Source organism: Budorcas taxicolor, chromosome 3 (genome assembly GCF_023091745.1).
Source record: "Budorcas taxicolor isolate Tak-1 chromosome 3, Takin1.1, whole genome shotgun sequence".
Taxonomy (NCBI): Eukaryota; Metazoa; Chordata; class Mammalia; order Artiodactyla; family Bovidae; genus Budorcas; species Budorcas taxicolor.
Genome location: NC_068912.1, coordinates 1,898,167 through 1,922,047, shown reverse-complemented (window position 1 = coordinate 1,922,047; position 23,881 = coordinate 1,898,167).

Sequence of the window (23,881 nt, the reverse complement as noted above, 5' to 3'; positions counted from 1 at the left end):
AAATAATGGTAATACTCAGTTTGATTATTTTCGATGATTTCTTTGCTTAGTTTCTTTCCTTTCCATTTAGATCTTTGCATATTGCCTAAATTTCCCCTTTTTGGTTAATTTCTGTAGGAGTTGCAGGGATATTAAAGAAGCAGTTTTGATTTGAAATAAGAAGTTACCTGTTCCTGTTGTTTTGTTCAGTTCAGTTCAGTCTCTGAGTTGCGGCCGACTCTTTCCGTTTAGATACGTTGCTATTTGGTGCTATATGCTCGGCCTTAGAAACCATGTCTACCCACCACTGTTGCCGCTCTGCCGCTCAGTTGCATCCAGCTCTTCGCAACCGCACGGACTGTAGCCTGCCAGGCTCCTCTGTCCATGGGATTTTCCAGGCAAGAACACTGGAGTGGTCTGTCATTTCCTACTCCAGGGGATCTTCCCAACCAGGGATCGAACCCACGTCTTTTGTGTCTCCTGCATTGGCAGGAGGATTCTTTACCACTGTGCCACCTGGGAAGCCCCATAACATAATTTAATATATTTGCTAATTAGTAGGCTTACTTCCGGAGAAGGCAATGGCACCCCACTCCAGTATTCTTGCCTGTAAAATCCCATGGACAGAGGAGCCTGGTGGGCTGCAGTGCATGGGGTCGCTAGGAGTTGGACACGACTGAGCAACTTCACTTTCACTTTTCACTTTCATGCATTGGAGAAGGAAATGGCAGCCCAGTCCAGTGTTCTTGCCTGGAGAATCCCAGGGACGGGGGAGCCTGGTGGGCTGCCGTCTCTGGGGTCTCACAGAGTCGGACACGACTGACCAACTTCACTTTCACTTTTCACTTCCATGCATTGCAGAAGGAAATGGCAGCCCACTCCAGTGTTCTTGCCTGGAGAATCCCAGGGACCAGGGAGCCTGGTGGGCTGCCGTCTCTGGGGTCGCACAGAGTCGGACACGACTGAAGCGACTTAGCAGCAGCAGCAGCAGGCTTACTTCTCTGTGGACTCAAATGTGTTACCAAAACAGTTAGGAAGTTAATTAGGTTCTTAATTGTTCCTAAGTTCAGTTGTCTGTCTAAACTATGAATTTGGTAAAATTATGCTTTCTTATAAATTATTTTCTTGCAAGAAGTCATGTTCAGTCGCTCAGTCATGTCCGACTCTTTGCAGTCCCGTGGACTACAGCATGCCAGGCCTCCCTGTCCATCACCAACTCCCGGAGTTTACTCAGACTCATGCCCTTTGAGTCAGTGATGCCATCCAACCATCTCGTCCTCTGTTGTCCCCTTCTCCTCCCACCTTCAATCATTCCCAGCATCAGGGTCTTTTCAAATAAGTCAGTTCTTCACATCAGGGGGCCAAGTATTGGAGTTTCAGCTTCAGCATCAGTCCTTCCAATGAACACCCAGGATTGATCTCCTTTAGGATGGACTGGTTGGATCTCCTTGCAGTCCAAGAAACTCTCAAGAGTCTTCTCCAACACTGCAGTTCAAAAGCATCAATTCTTTGGCACTCAGCTTTCTTTATAGTCCAACTCTCACATCCATACACGACTACTGGAAAAACTATAGCCTTGACTAGGTGGACCTTTGTTGGCAGAGTTATGTCCCTGAAGTCATGTTACTTTTCATTAGTTGCTAACATCTTCATCTAAGAAGAATATTAATAATCTTGTCACTTTCCTTTATAGTTCTTTCTTGTTTTCCATCTTTTTCTTTGTCTTTTAGAAGATACTGTTTTTCTGGAATATGCTGTTTTTAGTCCCGAGATTCCAGGGCTAACCTTAGCCAAAAGAATATAATGATTATTGATGGTGGAAGAATTAATGATGAGATCAATAGTGTGTTTTCCTTCCCCTCTCCTCCCCTGTCCCTCCCCTCCCCACTTCCCCCCTCCCCTCTCCTTCCCTTTCCTCCCCTTCCCTCTCCTTTTCTTTTCTTGTACTTGTACATATTCTAAAAGGACAGTAAGTTAGGTGGAATCTACCTAACAGAGAGGTGAAATTATTTTTTTAGTGAGCACAGAGGGATGATTTAATGATATTTTATTTTGTCATTCTCTCAATGATTATCTTATTTTTTCCCCCACAAATTAGAGATTAAATTTTACTGTTTAGTAACTTTTCTTGATAATATCTGTAATAGTTGGACAGATTAAATCACACAAAAAATCTGGTCTCATTGTTTTAAAGCTTCTGTTTCTTCTAGTCTGATTAATTTTTCTCTTTAGCATTTATTTTTATGTGTATTTAAAAAGCATTATGGTTTTCCCCATTGGAGTGTATGCTGCACAAGGGCGCAGATGTTGACTTGTTCTCTTTCTATCCCACCACCCGATAGTGAGCAGAGCACATAGCAGGAGCTCAGAAACTTGGTGAGTAAATGTTTTCACATATGTAACTGTGTGTACACGTCAGAAGCCATTGGGATTAGTTGTGCCTTTGTCTTGGACCTCATTTCAGATAATCACAAAAAGCTTCATCCAGAAAAAAGTAGAATACACCCACATAAACTTGTAACTCTACTAAAGAATGTGTGTGTTCCACTGACACGCTCTTAACAGCAGATAGACATTATGAAAGAAGCAAAGGGGATAGGATATTGGACAAGTGAACTGTGTGAGGAAACATCATTAAATATTAGCCAGTAAAACTGAACCTGTAAATTGTGGTGCAGAGGAAACTGGCACATAGGGTGCATTAAGCTCAGGAAAACAGGGACTGGCCCCGTGAACAGTGTTCAGGTCGCGGGGAGAGGCCCCTGAGGAAGCCAGCGCCACAGCCGGACAGACCCACGGGGGAGGCCCACGGGGGAGTCTGCCTCATGACCTTAGCATCCTAAACCCTGTTTGCCCCTGTGAGGACTGGATGAGATATTGTGGGTAGGGGTGTTATTATTGTTTTCATCAGCAGCCCCCAGCAACCTCAACTGCAGCTGTTCTTCCCTGGCAAGCAGGGAGCAGCTTGGTGAGGAGAGATCATCTCTTACCAAGAGTGTTTTCTTACATCAGATACTTATTTTGCAGCTTATTTTGAAACTCTATCGTAGAAGTGAGGGTACATCATTCTGCCGTAATATTACAGTAGGCCATAGTGGCCATGAAATCTCTCTACTTATTCTTTCTAAAATTGGAAGATGGGACTAAATGTTCTGATTCAGCTGTTCAGGTTCTCCATTCTCATTTTTTAAAGTGTTAGTATATGCTTGAGCTACCCTGGAGAAGGAATCGGCAACCCACTCCAGTATTCCTGCCTGGGAAATCCCTTGGACAAAGGATCCTAGGGGACTACAGTCCACGGGGTCACAAAGAGTCAAACATGACTGAACACAGCCTAACTCTGCAGGCAGAGTTCCAGAATCTTTACATTTGAAGACTTCCTGGAAGAGTTTGGGTTAAGAAGCAAAGACATTTTAAAATACAAGCTTAGTGGCACTCTGTCCTAATAATGGTGAATTTTAGATTCTGTCATTCTTCATCCCCTCCTCCCCAACGGTGATGATTGATTAAACGATAAATGAAAACTGTGAAACCCTGGTAATGACTGATTCTATGAAATAGCATTTATGCCTTAACTACTTTCCGTTCAGAGTTCCTGTATAAGAATACCCTTGTGTCCTGGAAGTGTTCAGGAAAAATTACTTTATATGAATCCTACTTAATATTAATCATTTACTTATCTTAAATTTTTTAACAGAGATGGTGGTTTGACTACATTATGCCCCAAAATAAGTAATACAGGAGCAAAATATTTAACTTTGATTAGAAGACTATTCTTATATAGGAAGAACTCATTCCTTTTTTTTCTTTTACGAAATCTTTTCCTATTGAAGCTATTGACGTACCTTGTGAGAGAAATTGTTCTGAAAATTGTAATTAAAAGCAGCTAAGTTTTACCATCAGCCTCCCTGCCCACATGAGTCTGAACTGTGAAATGTTTTTTAAAAGGACAGGAAGAATAGAAAGTGTTCAGTTAAAAAATGAAATATTTTCAGTTCCATATTGTAATCAAGTGAAGGAGGGAACACAGTACAGAAAAACAAGAAATGAAAAAGAAAGCTATATTGATGGCAGGGAGACAGTACAAAGCAAGAAAGGATGGTTAGAAATAAGGAAGGGAAAACAAGAGAGGTTTTATTAAAGGGGTGAGCAGAAAATCTACTTGTCATGTTCTGCTGCTAAGAGCCTTGGAATAATTCACCAATCTTTGAAATATTCTTATTTGATCATCAATAATCTCTAGATGATGAAATCCAGTAGGCATTTTTTCAGACCATTTCTTAATTGAGCTCTCAACAGCATTTGACATTCTTGTCCACTGTCTCTCTCTAACCCCTCTGGAAGCTGTGAAATCATGTTATTTTGATTTTCCTCTCATTTCTCTAGGAGCTTCTGTTTTGTTACATTTTTGTCCTCAGACATTGAAGCTCATGAAGGCTCAGTCCTAGACACCTATACGTGTTTTCTGCAGCCTAGCAAATGTGTCCGTCCCTGTGGCTTCAGTCACCACTAACTAATGCTACCTGCCATTCTCTAGCGTCCGGCATATCAGCGAACAGCATTGCCGTACTCATTTAGATGTCCAGGTCAGAGACTTAGGAGGCATTCCCAACACCCCCCCTCAGCCACACATCCCAAATCCCGAAACTACCACGGCCCGTTTTACGTTATTTAATGACTTCCAAGTCTGCCCATTTCTCAGTCCATATTCTCAGCTGCCCTCGTCTTGCAGTCATCGTAGTCTCCCATAATCTTCCTTTCATTTATTCTCTACACTGAAACTAAGATGGTCTTTTGAAAATACAAGTCCAGTCATATCATTCTGCTTGAAGTTCTTTCCCACTGCTTTTAGAATAAAGACTAGCATCCCACTTGCCTGCTTCTCCAGCCTTTCCTCTTCCCTCCTCTTCGCAGGAGCCACCCAGCCCCTCAGTTCCGATTCTCTCAGGCATCAACCTCTGACCTTCCCCATTTCCCTTTGCCTGGTCGATTCCCAGTTCATTCTCCAGATATCAGCACAAAGACAGTTTCTGTAGAAAATACGGTCTTACAGTAGTTTGTTCTTCTCTTTTCTAGCATTTGTCGTTAATTTGTCATTATGTGTCTCTGTGATGAGACAGAAAAATCCCAAGAGAGATGAAACCTTGTCTGTTTCTCTCACCGCTGAACACCCAGAATCCCCAGCACCTGGGGGTTACACACCTTGAGTCTCTCTTTTCTGTAGACTCAAGGTAGGCATCACTGGTCCATACATTGTACTTTCAAGAAATCTTAGGACACTGTGTAATCTGTTTAGGACTCAAAGATGAGGATAATCGTGTTTTCTATAATGTTTATCTATTTTGTTTTCTGTAATGTTTATCATCCAACACAGTATGGAAATAAAAGATCCAGTAAAAATCAGTTGTTTTCTAAAATGGAAATGAGTCTTTTAAGATTGTCTGGAAACACCATTTTTACCTGTCCCTGAATATGTTTCTTCAAAGAAGACATGCTGACTTAGGGGTTTTGCTTTAATTCAGCAAACATTCGAGGGCATATAATATGCCAGACACTTTGTACACTTTAATTGACTACTCCCCCCTGCATTTATCTTTCTGTGATCATGGAAGTTAAAGTAATTTTAAACCTAGATTTGCTTCCCATGACCTCTGTTGCACATGGGTACATATTTGTGTCTTTGAGCCTTTCTTTAAACAAATCACTTTATAAATGAAGTGTTCACGTGAAAGACATCTCTTCAGTTGACTGTGATTACTTAGGCAAACTCTAATTTTTACATAATTATGCCTGTTAAAGTTATTCAGATGCCATTGGAAATAGATTTGTTCCCCTAAGTTCTGTTTCTTCCTGACAATACCAGTAGAATACTTTCCCAGATATTTGGTAGAGGGTTGTGGTGTGTAGCAAATGTCATTCATGGATGAGACTTAGGATGTTTAAAAAAAATTCAGTTGTTTTAAAAATACAATACAATTAATTTCTGCCCCAGGATTTAGACCAAGAACTGTTATAATTGTCAATTTTAGGTTTATGCTGAGCCATTTTTTTTCCCCGCTTAGAGATCTTTCCACCATGATCGACTATGTATCAGAGTTAAGGGAGTAACTTGTGGCCTACCTTGCAAACCGGATATTGGTTTATCGGATTATTTGAAATAGAAATATTGTATTAAAGAGCTTAACAGGTAGGGGAGAAATGTGGTTCTTGGTAGAGGGAACTACAGCATAAATGTTCCTAAGGAGACAGATGTTGATGAGAGTCGGGGATGATGAATGGGATTAAGTGGAAGATGAGCTTGCAGGCTTACTTGTCTAGAGGGACGAAAAGGTGGTGATTAGTGGAAGCTACGTTTGGAAGTATAAACTAAGAATTTTGACTTGATAAGATGATTTGTATTTTAAAATATAGTATAAAAGTTTATAATGTGATAAAAAATAAAAGTTTGCTCTGGTATTGTGAAAGTAAAAGTAGATGGTATAGGTAGCAAAGATGATGGTGTTAGAGCTTGATTTTTTTTTTAAGGGCTTAATTTTGTTACTTACAGCTGTTTTTTAAGTTTTCTAACTAGCCTTCATCCAAGAATTTAGAAAAATAACTCTGAACACTTTCTGTTTAGCAGACATGTTGTTATGTTTCAAAACAGCTTCTCCTGCCAGCCGTGTTTGTGCCAGTGTCAGCCCAAATTGCCTAAAGGTATGGACAGTACTATAACGGTCACTTTTAAACAAGCTAGTTGACATTAGGTTTTTACATGACCCTGTTTTAAACGTGAGGGTCAAGGTGGACCACCAGCCAATTTTGCTTTTCTTTTAGGCTTTGGTGTTCCCTCTTCATTGAGATGGTTTCTTTTGCTTGTTCTTTCCAGTCCTAAATAAGCATGAAAGGGAAAATCTTTCTTCTTTCTAACCCTTTTCCAGAAATTAATTGTGCTAAAATATTAGTCTTAGATTTCAAGCAATCCTCATGCCAAAGGCATGTGCTTGCTACAGTGGTAAGTGTTACAGTAATAAAATAGGAGCACACGGGACTGCCAGCTATTAAGTGCTTTTAGAGCGCCAGGTAACACTAATGCAAATCACACTATCGAAAGCATTCATATAAATAGTGTCCCTACTCCACCCTGCGAAGCTAAGTGCCCTAAATGCTTTAAGATAGCATCCCCAGAGGAGGAGGGTGAAGTGTCTAGTTTTCATTTGGTCTGGTTTAGATGAAGAAATATAAATTATACAGTTCTCTGGAGGTCCACTGATAGACTGGTCTTATTCAAAATGTACGTCAAGTGTTGTATTTGGGAGTGTTGTCCCGGTAGCAGAATGCCTAAGACTCTGATTGTCTACATAAAGAAAAGTGTACAAGTTTAAAATAATGTATTTGGGAGAAAATATTCCAGTTTATACATGTAGGACGGCAAGCTATTACTTTCAAGCTATTACTAGGAGAGAGAATTTTAAAATTACTGTTTCTTATTATTTGAAGATAGCAGACTGATGTGCTGCACCCAAAAGACTAGTTCTGACTTTTACAAGATGGATTGTTAAAAACATAGAAAATATTTTTCTACTCTTCTGCCAAAATATCTGTATATATTGTATATAGGTTTGGACATGTTGCTTTAGGAAAGAAGAAGGTTCCAGAAGAGGCACTTAAAAACCAAAAAGACAAAAAAATCAGAGCACTTCAATCTGGGTTATTATAAAAATTTAGGCTGTTTTAGGCATCCATTCAATCAGGTAGTTACTGAGAAACCAGTATATTCTAGGCCATGTACTCGGCTCATAGAATGTTCTTTGATACTTCCGTGAGACTGGTCAGTGCAAACTGCATGTCTTTCTGGTTTGTTTTTCTTACTGCTCTAATAGGAAAAACAAAAGAATAAGAAATTTTAAAAAAAACCTTGAGATTGTATATGATTTGAGATCATAAAACCTTGAATAGGTAGAGTAGGTGCAGAGTTATTGATGAACATTTGGGAGGCCAGGCCTCAGGGGATGATGGTGGGGTTCTAAAGCCAGACTGCCTATGTTTGAGTCCCGGGCTGTTTTGAGGATAATGTATCAAAGTGGTTAGAACAGTATTTAGCCACAGTAAAGGTAACTGTTAAGTTGAAGAATACTAGAACTTTGTAAAAATATAGAGAACTAGATATTGGACAAATGAAAAATATTAACGCACCCTCACAATTGACCAGCCTGTCGTTAGGCAAATTCCTGGCAAGCTAAAGATCAGATCCAGTGGAGAATGCCTTTTGGTAGCCTGTAAATATTCATGCTTTTTAGAATTCTGGGACATAATTGTGCTTGAAGCTTATAAAAGGGGGATTTTAAGAGTTGTTTGAATAACAAAAGATTGGCCTGCTGAATGTGGAAGAGCATTCCAGGAATCAGGATTAGTTCCAGAGGACAGTTCACAAAAAAAAGAGTGTTAAGTAAATGTGTGTGGGTCTAAAGCAGGTGTTCTCAAATGAGGGCGGTTTTGCCTCTCAGGAGGCATTTGACTGCGTCTGGGAGAAGGGTGCTACTGGCATCTTGTTAGAGACTTGGGACACTGCTAACCACCCCAGAATGCACAGAATTACTCGATGCCAAACGTCAGTAGAGTTGGAGTTAAGAAACAAGGGTCTAGTATGAGGTGTAGTAAAGTGCCACTGGGTAATAGAAGCCTGCATTTTTAATATTATCTCCACCCCAGCCCCCAAGAAACAAATATGAATACAGATTTAGCTCAGGTTAATCTAGCTCACCATAATGCATGCTGCTGCTGCGAAGTCGCTTCAGTCGTGTCCGACTCTGTGCGACCCCAGAGACGGAAGCCCACCAGGCTCCCCCGTCCCCGGGATTTTCCAGGCAAGAACACTGGAGTGGGTCGCCATTTCCTTCTCCAGTGTGTGAAAGTGAAAAGTGAAAGGGAAGTCACTCACTCATGTCCGATTCTTAGCGACCCCATGGACTGCAGCCTACCAGGCTCCTCCGTCCATGGGATTTTCCAGGCAAGAGCACTGGAGTGGGGTGCCACTGCCTTCTCCGACCATAATGCATACAAACATCTTTAACAGACCACACTGCTTGTGCAGTGTTACCTTGTACCGTGTGATCAGGAGCGTAAAATGATGCCCTCTTTACTGTAACATCCACACTGTACATCTTTCTCCCCTTTCCTTTAGGGGACAAATGTGATGCATATTTGCTCAGATTAGAAATTGTGATGACAACTATTATCAAGAATCTTCTTTTCTAGGTGTCTTTCTTGTTGCCATCCTCCCGCCCCTGCAGGTGCACTTTTGTACACCAGGCAAGGTGATCGGTTAACTAAACACCAAATAAGGAAGATTTATTTTGCTGGTTGAATAAAGAAAAGTTGAAGCTTGAAGATGTGGAGATCCATGGCATTCATCTGTAGGGCAGCTTCTGTCATCACTATGGGGTTTTATAGAATGTGATGTGGTTAGAAAGAGGGACAGCGGTGACGGTGTGTAAGTGGCATGGAGGGCTGCCTGGCGTGTGCCATCATTCTGGAGTGAGGCAGTGTGTTGAAGAATACTGTGATCTGGAAGAAGATAGGGACCTTTCCTTTTTGTTTCAGACCTATAAATTCAGCTCCTTGCTGAGCCTCTTGGATCCCATAGGCATGTCAGATTAAACGTACCCAAACTCATTCCCTCTTCACGCCCACATTGCCCCTTCTTGTACTCATCTTTTCCTCCTCCTTAATGCCATCCCCTACGTACTCAGTCACTCGGCCCAGAAGCTGGCAGTCATCCTGCTTGTCTCCTTGACTGAGCTGAGCGTGTAAACTGGTGCCAAGGCTGCCCCGTAGTGTTCATGCTGTGTCTTCTCCATTCTCAGCCGACCACTTTAGTTTTAACCCCATTCATGCCTTGCGTTCATGCAATGGTTCAATTTTCAGACTCGACACCCTGTTAACTTGTAGTCATATAGCTTCCAAAAAACTATCCAAAAAAATAGTTAAAAAAAATAGTTATGTTACTCTTGCTTAAAATCCTTAAAACTTTAAGGTCAAAATTTAAGCTTTTAAGTTATTTTAAGTTGAAGCTGAAATTTAAATGCGAGGAACTTGACGTCCTTGCTTGCCTCTCTTGACTTTACCTCCCAGCACTTCCGTACCTCCTCACACATACCATTTGCTATTTCCTGAACTTGTGACTATCACACCACTTTCCCTTCTCATGTTCTCTTTTTTCTATACGTTTCCACCCCAGTACTCATCGTTTCACTTGGTCTACTCAGCAAATCCTGCTTTGACTTTCTTGTCTGATTTATAAGTTGTAGCTCTTCTTGGCCCCTTTAGCGTCTCAGGTAAGAATTAAAATGCAGGACTTGCTCCAGAGATAAACTAGATAGTAAACCTTAAGCTCCACTCTGCTGGCTAGGTCTCCTTGGGCAACGGTTAATGTCTTTATATCACTCAATTTTCTCATATGTTAAATGGGAGTAATAATAGAACTTACCTAATAGGCTTGCAATAGTCCTTGGCACATGTTAACACTTCCTGAGCATTAACCTGTTATTATGGTAATGTGCTCCTCATTCACAGCACATAGTATCGGGTACTGAATCACTACTTCACTCTCTCTTCCACTGTTTTTGCTTTCTGTTAGACCATGTTGTATCTCTGGGTTTCCATTGTTATTTGACAGAATAATAATGGTCAGGATTTAAAATATGTTTCTTGTTTATTTTTCAGGTATTTGAAAATACCATGGTATACTCACTTTGCGATTCCCACTGTCCAAAACTTTAAAAACTTCTTCACGAGACTGAGATCTTACACATTGTCCTGGAGGCAGTCCTTCCCTCTCCATATTCTGATTTGGAGGCAAAAGTGGGGACCCCTGCTCCTAAAGAACATTGCTTGTGAAGAAGAGCATCTGTCAATATGAGCTTATTTTTCTCTCTTAAAATAAACATTTTAATGAAAAAAATGGGAAATAACGTGATGTTTCATCTTTAGCATTAAGCTATAGAATCTTCTTCCATGCTGCCATGAACTCTGATACATACAATGATAGGCTCTAATGTTATTCTTAGCATATTACTTTCAGAATTTTGTTAGTGCCTTTCACAATAAATAAATGGTTGTCAAATTGAATTGAGCCCACTGAGTAGATGAGTTGCTTTGTTTTGCTTTATTTAGAAGTGGAAATTAAATTCTAAATCGATTGGCATCTGTGATGTTGGTTTAAGGGCAGAAGGCTTAAACTTAAAGTTTGTGCCTTTATTCTGCCATTTTTATAGCGTCTGAATTAGGACAGTTTGCTTAAATTTCCTTTTTCTCATCTATAAAATAAAGCAAAAAATAACTGCTTCAGAGAATTTTGTTAAGTTTAAATCAGATCACATTGAAGCCTACCTAACATGGTATCTGGTACAAGAAACCTGTTCAGTGAGTGTTCAGCACACTGAAAGCGAATAGTGCCTCGGTGGGTCTTAAGGCTACTTTAATAGAGGCCTTGTAGAATCACAGAATCCTAAAAATTAGAGGGGAAATGAGAGTGCAAGCTCAGCCTCCCTTTAGGAATTTAGTGTTTTGTCGAGCATCCCCATCAAGTATTCATTTCTCAGTGCCTACAGATAAGGCACTTGGCGGATTTTAAGAAAGTTCCGGAGTTGACGGAGGCACAGATGCCCTTCTCAAGGGAGGAGCAGGGAGTCCTGGCATGCCGCAGTCCATGGGGTCGCAGAGTCGGACACAGCTGGACTGAGCAGCAGCAGCTCTCTCCTCAGGAAGGCTGCTTATGGCGGCTCCGTTGAAGAGGAGGCAGTGGGGCTGGGTTGTGAAGCATGAGTAGAATGTGGACCCTCACAGGAGCTTCTGACTGCAGGAGCACGTGGAACAAAGGAGAGAAAATACAGAGCTGCCTCAGAAAATCGGGAGTGTGAGTAACTCCATTTTACTGGAGTTAAGGAAAGGTAAAGGAATAGGTAAGGGTCAGGGTGGAAGAGAAAGTTAGAGCCAGACAGTAGGAGTCCAGGATGCATTGCTGCAGTTGACTTCCTGGTACACATCAGATGGAATAGAATGAAAAAGTTCTACCTGTGAATGCTGCAATTGGAGTCATTCCTTTTTTTTTAAAGTATATAATAATTTTAAGATAGTTCTTAATATTAACTTGAAATATGTCTCCTTGTTGTAACTTTTATCTCTCTTGTAGTTCATTTTCTATAGCCTAATAGAGGCAATCCCTTTCTTTTCCCTCACATCAAATCAGACACCTGTCAGTTTTACCCCTAAAAAACATGTTGAATTTATCCCTGTATTTTCTATCCGAGTTTAAGCTACCACCATCTAGATTACTGTGACACGTGGCTCAGAATCAGCCAATAAATTTCCATTCTTGCTGTCCGGTTAAGAGTATTCTTCAAAACCTTTCGCAGATCTCCATTCTTAAAAAATACAGATAGTATCTTGTAAACCATGTCGCTGTGCTTCACCCTTATCATCGTAGTGAAGCTAAGGAAGCAGTCTGCTGATTCTTCCTTTCCTGTTCTAGCCAAGGCAAGAATCAGGTGATGTCATTGTTGAGGCGTTGCCTTGAGGTAGTGAGCACTAGGAATGTCTGGTAAAGTCCGGGCAGAGGAGGAAGACCTTAAACCACCGCGACAGGAGTGTGGAGTAAAGTGAGAGCTGTGGTGGAGGACACACTGTGCTGTGGCAATGCAAGGGCAGCAGTTGCTCTAAGCAAATCAGCGTGGAGCATTCTGTTTTGTGGGTTTTCTTCTAATTTAAATGTATTAATTTTTTGGCTGTGCTGGGGCTTCGTTGCTGCACACAGGCTTTCTCTAGTTGCAGCAAGTGGGGCTACTCCTCTTTGTGGCGGACTGGCTTTGGGGGCTTCTCTTGTTGTGGAGCGCAGACTCTCGGCACACGGGCTGCGGTGGTTGCAGCTCGTGGACTCTGGAGCTCAGCCTCAGCAGTTGTGGCTCGTGGGCTTAGCTGCTCTGTGGCACGTGGCATTCTTGCCGGACCAGAAACCGAATCCGTGTCGCCTGCATTGGCAGGTGGAGTTCTTACCTACTGTACCACCAAGGACATCCTAGACCTTGTTTTTGAGGATTGAAATTGTTTATTTTAAAACTTACTCTCAAAGACTTCTGACACTACAATGGATTATTCAGATAAATTCTACAAAAATCCTAAAAATGCCTATAACATTCCTTTACATGTTTTCCGTGCAAGCCAAAGGATATGTGAGGGATTTCCACAGAATCCATGAAGAAGAAAATATATAGTCACCAAGCTCACCCTGGCGCTGCCTTAAGGGCCTTTGTCCAAACCATCCTCCAGATCCTTGTGATTTAATGTCTATTCTAGACAGAAGACTAGACTTTTCAGGGCGGAGAAATGGAGCTGAGATCCCTGCATAAAGCTTGGAACTCTTACGAAAGGCCTACACCCTAAGCAACATTCAAACAACTAAGACCATGGCATCTGGTCCCATCTCTTCAGGGCAAATAGAAGGGGAAAGGTGGAGGCAGGGACAGACTTTATTTTCTGGGCTCCCAAATCACTGCAGACAGTGACGGTAGCCTTGAAATTAAAAGACGCTTGCTCCTGGGAAGGAAAGTTATGACAAACATAGACAATGTATTAAAAAGCAGAGACCTTAATTTGCTGACAAAGGTCTGTATAGTCAAAGCTATGGTTTTCTCAGTAGTCATGTACAGATGTGAGAATTGGATCATAAAACAGGCTGAGCACTAGAAAATCAATGCTTTCAAATTGTGGTGCTGGAGAAGATTCTTGAGAGTCCCTTGGACTGCATGGAAATCAAGCCAATCAATCAGTCCTAAAGGAAATCAACCCTGAGTATTCATCGGAAGGTGAAGCTCCAATACTTTGGCCACCTGATGCGAAGAGCCAACTCATTGGAAAAGACCCTGATGCTGGGAAAGATTAAAGACAAAAGGAGAAGGGGATTGCAGAGAAGGAGATGGTTAGATCACATCACCGACTAAATGAATTTGAGTTTGAGCAAACTCTGGGAGATGGTGGAGGACAGAGGAGTCTGGCATGCTACAGTACATGAGGTCACAAAAGGTCAGACACAACTTAGCAACTGAACAGCAACAGCAGTAACAACCCATACATGGCAAAGGGTAGGCCAGGAAAAGTTCACCCACCAGCAGAGCCCTGCAGTGAAGGCTTGTCTCTCTTTACATCTATGTACAAATCTTCCTGAGAATTTATAACCTTAGCTCTTTTTAAATGCAAATTTGAAGTTCAAATTTATACTACCTGTGTGATCTGGGAAACCCAAAGCTGAGAAATAAAAGTGCTCCCAAGGTATAAATGCCTCAGGTTGGGCAGAAGCAAATGTATGACATTCCTGAGGGAACGTATGTTCAACCCATGCTTTCGAGACTTCTCCAGATTAGTTTTCTTAATATGAGTGTATACCCCAAAATCACAGAACATAGGAAGAGACAAGGCAACGTCAGAGCTGAGGCAAAACAACCAGCAATAGAAGTAGATTCCCTGCTGCCTGCAACAGACTTGAAGGAAGTTGGCTGATTAAACTCAGGTTTCCTATTCCAATTAGTTTTTAAATGCTTAGTAATAAAAGGGGATTGAATCATGAGCAGGTAGCCAGCTGTGAAAATCACTAAGCAGATTTGGCAAAGAGATAATCTCTAGAAAGAAAAAAATAAGAAATGCAGTGAACAAGTTAAATCGTAGATAAGGTACTTCTTGAAGAGTGAGTTAATGACAGATGTAAAGAAATTAAGCAGCTGAAGTAACGAAAGATATGAAAGAGAAGTTAAGAGACGTGGAGGACAGAATGAGAAAGCTTAAATTGAATCGAATTGTAGTGAGGAAGCAACTCTTAGAACTGGACATGGAACAACAGGCTGGTTCCGAATAGGAAAAGGAGTACGTCAAGGCTGTATACTGTCAGCCTGCTTATTTAACTTCTGTGCAGAGTACATCATGAGAAACGCTGGGCTGGAAGAAAGACAAGCTGGAATCAAGATTGCCGGGAGAAATATCAATAACCTCAGATATGCAGATGACACCACCGTTACGGCAGAAAGTGAAGAAGAACTAAAGAGCCTCTTGATGAAAGTGGAAGAGCAGAGTGAAAAAGTTGGCTTAAAACTCAACATTCAGAAAACGAAGATCATGGCATCCGGTCCCATCACTTCATGGCAAATAGATGGGGAAACAGTGGCTGACGTTATTTGGGGGGGGGGCTCCAAACTCACTGTAGATGGTGATTGCAGGCATGAAATTAAAAGACGCTTACTCCTTGGAAGGAAAGTTAATGACCAGCCTGCTGCTGCCGCTGCCGCCACTAAGTCGCTTCAGTCGTGTCTGACTCTCTGCGACCCCATATCCGGCAGCCCACCAGGCTCCCCCATCCCTGGGATTCTCCAGGCAAGAACACGAGTGGATTGCCATTTCCTTCTCCAATGCGTGAAAGTGAAGTCTCTCAGTTGTGTCCGACTTAGCAACCCCATGGACTGTAGCCCACCAGGCTCCTCCATCCACGGGATTTTCCAGGCAAGAGTACTGGAGATGACCAACCTAGACAGCATATTAAAAAGCAGAGACATTACTTTGTCAACAAAGGTCCGTCTAGTCAAGGCTATGGTTTATCCAGTAGTCACATATGGATGTGGGAGTTGGACTGTAAGAAAGCTGAGCACTGAAGAATTGATGCTTTTGAACTGTGGCGTTGGAGAAAGACTCTTGAGAGTCCCTTGGACTGTAAGGAGATCCAACCAGTCCATCCTAAAGGACATCAGGCCTGGGTGTTCAATGAAAGGGCTCATGTTGATGCTGAAACTCCAATACTTTGGCCACCTGATGTAAAGAGCTGACTCATTGGAAAAGACTCTGATGCTGGGAAAGATTGAAGGTGTGAAGAGAAGGGGACGACAGAGGATGAGATGGTTGGATGGCATCACCGACTCAATGCACATGAGTTTGGGTAAACTCCAGAAGTGGTGATGGGCAGGGAGGCCTGGCGTGCTGCAGTCCATGGGGTCGCAGAGTCAGACATGACTGAGCGACTGAACTGAATTGAACTGAGTCTCCTCTATGGCCCTGACTTTTAAAAAGAAATATTTGGTGCTGTTGTATTTCAGATTTGCTATCAGGAGTATACTTTCAGTAGGGTTTTGTTAGGAGGGCTGCTTTTATTCAAAATCAGTAAATGACTTCTCTGAACACATATTTCTGTCTTTTTCGGAAATAATTTCTTTCAAGGAGTTTGCTTTATCATGGACTTACGCTGCTGTCTCTGATCTGATACATACTGACTTCCTCGTTTCCTTTCATTCACTTAAGAAATACTTCTGAGTAGTGTTCACACTCTACTATGCACTAAGGTTGCTGTTGTGAATAAGACAGACTGAAAAAATACCTGTGCCCAGAAAGCTTGCCTTTTTTGTTTTGTTCAGGTGCTCAGTTGTGTCCAACTCTTTGTCAACCCACGGACTGCAGCACGCCAAGCTTCCTTGTCCATCACTAACTCCCCAAACTTGCTCAAACTCACGTCCATTGAGTCGGTGATGCTATCTAACCATCTCATCATCTGTTGCCCCCTACTCCTTTTGTTTTCAATCTTTCCCAGCATCGGGGTATTTTGTGATGAATCAGCTCTTCACATCAGGTGGCCAAAGTATTGGAGCTTCAGCATCAGTCCTTTTGAAAGGACTATTCAGGGTTGATTTCTTTTAGGGTTGATTGATTTGATCTCCTTGCAGCCCAGGGGACTCTCAAGAGTCTTCACCAGCACCCTGATTTGAAAGCATCAATTCTTTACCACTCAGCCTTCTTTATGGTCCAACTCTCACATCTGTACATGACTACTGGAAAAACCATAGCTTTGATTATACTGACTTTTGTCAGCGAAGTGAGGTCTCTGCTTTTTAATACATTGTCTAGGTTTATCATAGCTTTTCTTCCAAGGAGCAGGCATCTTTTAATTTCATTCTGGCAGGCACTGTCCACAGTGATTTTGAAACCCAGGAAAATAAAATCTGCCACTGTTTCCACTTCTCCGTCCATTTGCCATGAAGTGATGGAACTGGACTCCATGATCTCCTTTTTTTGAATGTTATTTTTTAAGCCAGCTTTTAGTTCCTCTTCACTCTATGCCATTAGAGTGGTATCATCTGCATATCTGAGGAATCTTGATTTCAGCTTTTGATTTATCCAGTCCACATTTCGCATGATGTGCTCTGCTTGTAAGTTAAATAAGCAGGGTGACAGTATGCAGCCTGGTTGTGCTCCTTTCCCGATTTGGAACCAGTCCGTTGTTCCATGCCCAGTTCTAACTGTTGCTTCCTGATCTGCATGCAAGTTTCCCAGGAGACAGATAAGGTGGTCTGGTATTCCCATCTCTTTAAGTATTTTCCACAGTTTGTTGTTATCCCTACAGTCAAAGGCTTTAGCATAGTCAGTGAAACAGAAGTAGACGGTTTTTTTTGGAATTCCCTTGCTGTCTCTATGATCTAACGAATGTTGGCAGTTTGGTCTCTGGTTCCTCTCCCTTTTTTCAACCCAACCTGTGCATCTGGAAGTTCTTGGTTCATGTATTCCTGAAGCCTAGCTGGAAGGATTTTGAGTATTACCTTTCTAGCATGTGAAATGAGTGCAATTGTATGGTAGTTTGCACATTCTTTGACATTGCCCTTCTTTGGAATGAAAACTGACCTTTTCCAGTCCTTTGGCGACTACTGAATTTGCCAAATTTGCTGGCATTCGAGTGCAGCACTTTAACAGCATCATCTTATTTTAGAATTTTAAATAGCTCACCTGGAATTCCATCACCCCCACCAGCTTTGTTCCTACTAATGCTTCCTAAGGCTTACTTGGCTTCACACTCCAGGATGTCTGGCTCTCCGGTGAGTGATCACCCCATTGTGGTTATCCAGTTCATTAACACCTTTTTTTTTTTTCGTTCTTCTGTGTATTCTTGCCATTTCTTCCTAATCACTTCTGTTTCTGTTAGGTCCTTTCCATTTCTGCCTTTTATTGTGGCCGTCTTTGCATGAAACATGCCCTTGTCTTTTAATGGAGTAAGTTAAAATTATGAGAACATAGAACAAAATGGCATGACATGATAGTCATGGATTGGTACAGAGAGGGAGAAATATTCTTTAGATTGCATGGTCAGGGAAGGCTTCTTTGAGGATATGACTTTCAGTCCAAGACTGGAATAGCAAAGAAAAAGAAGCTACCTGGGCAGAAGCATCCTATATTGAAGGAAAAGAAATCGCAAAGGCTGTAAGGCTGATGACCTTGGTATATATCCCTGTGGTGGTATGTGCACTTTTTTATTTTAATTTTTTTATAGCCATGACACATTGCAAGATCTTAATTCCTATCAGGGCTTGAACCTATGCTCTCGGTTGTGAAAGTGCCAAGTCATAACCGTTAGACTGTCATGGGATTCCCAGTATATGCATTTCCTCAGTTATGAATGTGCCAAGTCCTAACCATGAGACTGTCATTGAATTCACGGTGCACACACTTCAGTTCAGTTCAGTCATTCAGCTATGTCCAACTCTTTGTGACCCCATGGACTGCAGCACACCAGGCTTCCCTGTCCATCGCCAACTCCCAGAGCTTGCTCAAACTCATGTCCATCAAGTCAGTGATGCCATCCAACCATTTCATCCTCTGTCGTCCTCTTCTCCTCCTGCCCTCAATCTTTCCCAGCATCAGGGTCTTTTCCAATGGGTCAGTTCTTCGCATCAGATGGCCAGAGTATTGGAGTTTCAGCTTCAACATCAGTCCTTCCAGTGAACAGTCAGGACTAATTTCCTTTACAATTGACTGGTTTGATCTTGCAGTCCCAAGGACTCTCAAGAGTCTTCTCCAACACCACAGTTCAAATGCATCAATTCTTCGGCACTCAGCTTTCTTTATAGTCCAACTCTCACATCCATACATGACTCCTGGAAAAACCATAGCTTTGACTAGACGGACCTTTGTAAGCAAAGTAATGTCTCTGCTTTTTAATAAGCTGTCTAGATTGGTCATAAGTTTTCTTTGAAGGAGCAAGCGTCTTTTAATTTCATGGCTGAGTCACTATCTTCAGTGATTTTGGAGCCCGAGAAAATAAAGTCCCTCACCGTTTCCATTGTTTCCTCATCTATTTACCATGAAGTGATGAGACCAGATGCCATGATCTTTGTTTTTTGAATGTTGAGTTTTACGGCAACTTTTTCTCTCTGCTCTTTCACTTTCATCAAGAGGCTCTTTAGTTCCTCTTCACTAAGGGTGGTATCATCTGCCTACCTGAGGTTATTGATATCCGTCCCGGCAGTCTTCAGTCCATCTTGTGCTTCATACAGCCAGGCAGTTCGCATGATGTACTCTTCATGTCAGTTAAATAAGTAGGGTGATGCCATACATCCTCGACATGCTCCTTTCCCAGTGGGGAACCAGTCCGTTGTTCCATGTCTGGTTCTAACTGTTGCTTCTTGACCTGCATACAGATTTCTCAGGAGGCAAGTAAAGTGGTCTGCTAGTCCTATGTCTTGAAGAATTTTCCAGTTTGTCGTGATCTATATAGTCAAAGGCTTTGGCATAGTCAATAAAGCAGAAGTAGATGCTTTTCTGGTATTCTCTTACTTTTTCTATGATCCACCGGATATTGGCAATTTGATCTCTGGTTCCTCTGCCTTTTCTAAATCCAGCTTGAACATCTGGAAGTTCGTGGTTCACATACTACTGAAGCTTGGAGGATTTTGAGCATTACTTTACTAGCATGTGAGATGAGTGCAATTGTGTGGTAGTCTGAGCATTCTTTGGCATTGCCTTTCTTTGGGATTGGAATGAAAACAGACCTTTTCCAGTCCTCTGGATGCTGCTGAGTTTTCCAAATTTGCTGACATATGGAGTGTAGCACTTCCACAGCATCATCTTTTAGGATTTGAAATAGCTCCACTGGAATTCCATCACCTCCACTAGCTTTGTTCATAGTGATGCTTCCTAAGGCCCACTTGACTTTGCATTCCAGAATGTCTGGCTCTAGGTGAGTGATCACACCATCATGGTTATCTGGGTCGTGAAGATCTTTTTTGTGTCGTTCTTCTGTGTATTCTTGCCACCTCTTAATAACTTCTGCTTCTGTTAGGTCCATACCATTCTGTCATTTATTTTGCCCATCTTTGCATGAAATATTCCCTTAGTATCTCTATGATTTTCTTGAAGAGATCTCTAGTCTTTTCCATTCTGTTGTTTTCTTCTATCTCTTTGCATTGGTCACTGAGGAAGGCTTTCTTATCTCTCCTTACTATTCTTTAGAACTCTACATTCAAAGGGGTATTTCTTTCCTTTTCTCCTTTGCCTTTTGCTTCTCTCCTTTTCTCAAATGTTTGTAAGGCCTACTCAGACAACCAGTTTGCCTATTTGCATTTCTTTTTCTTGGGGATGGTTTAGATCACTGCCTCCTGTATTATGTTACAAACCTCAGTCCATAGTTCTTCAGGCACTCTGTCTATCAGATCTGATCCCTTAAATCTGCTTGTCACTTCCACTGTATAATCATAAGGGGTTTGATTTAGGTTGTACCTGAATGGTCTAGCGGTTTTCCCCACTTTCTTCAGTTTGAGTCTGAGTTTGGCAATAAGGAGCTCATGATCTGAGCCACAGTCAGCTCCCGGTCTTGTTTTTGCTGACTGTATAGAGCTTCTCCATCTTTAGCTGCAAAGAATATAATCAGTCTGATTTAGGTGTTGACCAACTGGTGATGTCCATGTGTAGAGTAGTCTCTTGTGTTGTTGGAAAAGGGTATTTGCTATAACCAGTGCATTCTCTTGGCAAAACTCTGTTAGCCTAGTTCATTTTGTACTCCAACGCCAAACTTGCCTGTTACTCCAGGTAGCTCTTGACTTCCTACTTTTGCATTCCAGTCCCCTATGATGAAAAGACATCTTTTTGGGGTGTTAGTTCCTGAAAGTCTTTAAGGTCTTCATAGAGCCGTTCAGTTTCAGCGTCTTCAGCTTTGCTGGTTGGGGCATAGACATGGATTACTGTCATATTGAATGGTTTGCCTTGAAAACAAACAGAGATCATTGTCATTTTTGAGATTGCACCCAGGTACTGCATATCAGAGTGTTTTGTTGACTATGAGTGTTCTCCATTTCTTCTAAGAGATTCTTGCTCACAGTAGATACAATGGTCATTTGAATTAAATTCGCTGATTCCAGTCCATTTTAGTTCACTGATTCCTAAAATACCGGTTTACTCTTGCCATCTCCTGTCTGACCACTTCTGATTTAGCTTGATTCATGGACCTAACTTTCCAGGTTCCTCTGCAGTATCGCCCTTTACAGCATCAGACTTCACTTCCATCACCAGTCACACCCACAGCTGGGTGTTGTGTTCGCTTTGGCTCTGTCTCTTCATTCTTCCTGGAGTTATTTCTCCACTCCTCCCCAGTAGCATATTGGGCATCTACTGATCTGGAGAGTTCATCTTTCAGTGTCCTATCTTTTTGCCTTTTCATACTGTTCATGGGGTTCTCAAGGCAGGAATACTGAAGTATTACTGAAGAATACTGAGCCAGACCTACGTTTGAGTCTCCTGCGGAGATACGAGCGGCCTGCCACAGGGGCAGGGGCTCTGGGTGCAGTTCCCTGGTCACACAGCCTGTGGCATAAGCCCTGTTGGAGCAGGTCGCCGTTAACCCCACCATAGAGCTGCCAAGCAGATGACCCACAAACTGCAGAGGCATGCATTTAGAGAGTATATTTATGTGGTGGCTTAACATGGCCTTACATTTTGTGGAAATTTATTTTAATGTTATGATGGTGTGAGAAGCACACCAGATTGTCATACTTAAGCTTCTTTCACTGACTTGGGTAAGGTAAATTACCCTGATTTTTGCCCTATCCGGTATTCAGCCTGTGAAACTGAAACACTGTTGACCTATGAAGCTAGATGTTTCATATAGGAGACAAGCAATTGGTGGTGGTGGCGGCTCTGTCGCTCAGTTGTGTTCCAGTCTTTGTGACCCCATGGACTACAGCATGCCCGCTTCCGCTACCCTTCAACGTCTACTGGAGCTTGCTCAGACTCATGTCTGTTGAGTCAGGGATGCCATCCAACCGTTTCATCCTCTGTCGTCCCCTTCTCGTCCTGCCTTCTATCTTTCCCAGCATCAGGGTCTTTTGTAATGAGTAAGCTCGTCGCATCAGGTGGCCAAAGTAATGGAGTTTTAGCTTCATTGTCAGTCCTTCTGATGAATATTCAGGGTTGATTTCCTTTAGGATTGACTGGTCTCATCTCCTTGTAGTCCAAGGGACTCTCAAGAGTCTTCTTCAACACCACAGTTGAGAAGCATCAGTTGGTGCTCAACTTTCTTTGTAGTCCAGCTCTGACATTCATACATGACCACTGGAACAACCAGAGCTTTGACTAGATGGATCTTGGTTGGCAAAGTGATGTCTCTGCTTTTTAATACACTCTCTAGATTTGTCATAACTTTCCTCCCAAGGAGCAAGCATCTTTTAATTTCATGGCTGCAGTCACCATCAGCAGTGATTCTGAAGCCCCCAGAAATAAAGCCTGACACTTTTTGTGCTGTTTCTTCATCTGTTTGCCAAGAAGTGATGGGACCAGATGCCATTATCTTAGTTTTTTGAATGTTAAGGTTTTAAGCCAGCTTTTTCACTTTCCACTTTCACCTTCAAGAGGCTTTTTAGTTCCTCTTTACTTTCTGCCATAAGGGTGGTGTCATCTGCATATCTGAGATACTGATATTTCTCCTGGCAATCTTGATTCTGGCTTGTGCTTCATCCAGCATGGGATTTCGCATAATGTACTCTGTATAAGTTAAATAAGCAGGAGGCAAGAGAAAATGGCAAAGGATCATAGTGTCTTAGATATGAAACCTGAAAGGTAGTATTAAGAACCCCAAATGATGTTACAGAATTTAAACATTTTATCTATTTTTTAGAATAAATGTTTTACATAAATATCCAGTTATTTATAAGTTTTCAACATTAGTAAAGAATCTTAAAATTTTATGAAAATTACCTTTTCTCCTTGTATTAAAATATGTGTTTGATCCCTTTTAAAAGTAAAAACATTTCTTAGCCTTTACTTAAATTATAGATTTCTAATGTCCTAGAATCCCAGGGACTGTGGAGCCCGATGGGCTGCCGTCTATGGGGTCGCACAGAGTCGGACATCACTGAAGCGACTTAGCAGCAGCAGCAGCTTTTCATTCAGATTGTTTTCAGTCTGGTAGCTTTTCATGTCTGATCTTTCTGGCTTCATGGAGCAGAGTACAGAACCCTGTACATAATGATCACTTTTTTCATCATTATAGTTGTTGACTGTGCTGGGTTTTGTTGCCTTGCTCAGGCTTTTCTCTTGCTAGGCAGATGGAGGCTGCTCTCTAGCTGTGTAGTGCAGACTTTGCCCTTGTGATGGCTTGTCTTGTTCTGGAGTACAGGCTGTAGATTTGCAGCCTTCAGTACTCCCAGCACACAGGGTTGGTAGTTGAAGCGCCCTTGCTCAGTAAGGGAGGTGCACAGACTTAGTTACTCCGAGACTTGGGGAACCTTCCTGGACTAGGGGTCAAACCAGTGTCCCCTGCATTGGCAGATGGATTCTTATCCACTGCACCACCAAGGAAGTCCATAATTTCTTAGTTGTTTTTTTTTTTGAGTGGACAAATTAGATGACTATGTATAAACATTATTTTAAAGTGATCTTTAGAGACTAATGATCAGTAGCCAGTATACTTAAAATGATTAACATGATATTGATTACTTTTTAAAAAGTGATTTTGTAAAATTCTTGTTAGAAAATATTTTTGCATTTCTAAAAGAGAAGGTGGTCAATGTGAAGAACACTTATATGTACCAAAAATCAGGAAATGGATCTGAATTTCAGCTGTGCCATCATTCACAAG